We start from the raw sequence: 1,562 nt of genomic DNA, 5'->3' as shown, positions 1-1,562 counted from the left end.
GTTGGGTCGACGGTTGGACTCGATCATCTTAGAGGTCTCTTCCAACCTTCATGATTCTATAATTCTATGAGAGCCTCCCTGCCCTCATTCAGGCAGGAGGCTCCCCTCACTGCACCCCAATCGCCAGCTGCTCCCGCGTGTCCCCCCCCTTGCCAGGCCCCCACCCAAGCACCCAGCAAATCCCTGGATGGGACCTGCCGGCAGCAGCAGCAGCTCAACACGAAGGCAGAGCCTGCAGCAGGGAAACATCCCCGGGGCTGTTCCCAAAGGGCTCAGCCAGGGTCACGCAGACCCGGCCCAGCTCTGCTGCTGCGGCACGTCCCCCCGGGGTTTCTGGTGGCACGCAGCGCTGTGCACCAGCCACCCGGCCACCTCCACGAGGCCGCACACATGCCCCGCAGGGACACTCTGCACAGGCATAGCACACGTGAGGTGGCCCCAGCAGAGGGTCCAAGGTCTGCCCCTGCCTGGAAGGTCCCCGGGGCTGCTCTGCAGCGAGCAATGCCTTCAGAGAAGTCCAAGATCCTCAAATTGTTCCCGGTTTGACATGGGAGAGGAAGAGGCGATGCTGGGACAGCCAGGCACGTGGTGGCACTGCCACTGCTCCGCAGCCCCCGGCTTTCAAGCGTCCTCCCCCTTCCAGAAGGCAAAAGGCAGCAAATGGCCACCAGCAGAAACCAGCTGCTTTTTAATAACTTCTCCTGGGGGAAGGGCTGCGGTGGGACCGGGCTTATCTCTGCATTTTACACTTCAAGGTCAAGAGGCAAAGGACTGACTGGGATCGTTACTTATTAATGACAATGGAGAACTACCCGCACGCCGATGCACGGGGGATGCCATGCAGAGCTGCGCCGGGCACAGCCCCAGCCCCAGCCCACCCATTCGCTGCTGGACTTGTGCTGGCTGTCACGCGGCAGCAACGCTTTCTGCTCCCAACACGTGTTTTTTGGATGAGGGATCGCACTGGGCTGCTCTGGCCAGAGCGAGTCCCTCGAGTCCTGGCTCTGGGGGCCGTTGCAGACTCTTCCCCTACAACAGGCGGACGAATTAGGGGGTGGGGAGCCCCTCGTTCTGCCCTGGCACCCGCTGCCCGTGGCTGCAGCCCACCAGTGCCCCAGACACGCTCCCGTGGGTCGCCAGAGCAGAAGCCCCAGCCCTTTGGCATGACATAGGTGCAAGGCACTGTCCGCACCCCAGAGCATCGCACGCCCCTGGCCGAGTCCTCCCACAGGAGATTCACCCACCTCCGGGCCACAGGGCTCGATGCGGGAGCACGGCAGCACCCCGGCCACAGCGCTGGAGCTGCGAGGTCACGCTGGCTTCAGAGGTGGCACTAACTGTGTCCCTGCTGAGCGAGGTGTGTTTCTGAAGGAGGGGCCACAGATGCGCCCTGTTCCATCATCCAGTGCTCCCAGGCAAGAGGACGCTGGGCGGGCAGGCAGGAGGAGGGGACGCAGATGAAGAGGGAACCCAAGGCAGAGGCTGAGAAGCCATCGGGGAACGCGGAGGGTGCAGCCAGCAGCCAGCCCGGGGCCGTGCACGGGGAGGGCAGTGCTGGTCAT

The sequence above is a fragment of the Pygoscelis adeliae genome, unplaced genomic scaffold, assembly GCF_000699105.1.
Source record: "Pygoscelis adeliae isolate BGI_AS28 unplaced genomic scaffold, ASM69910v1 Scaffold436, whole genome shotgun sequence".
Classification (NCBI taxonomy): domain Eukaryota; kingdom Metazoa; phylum Chordata; class Aves; order Sphenisciformes; family Spheniscidae; genus Pygoscelis; species Pygoscelis adeliae.
Note: the sequence above shows the minus strand (reverse complement) of the source record.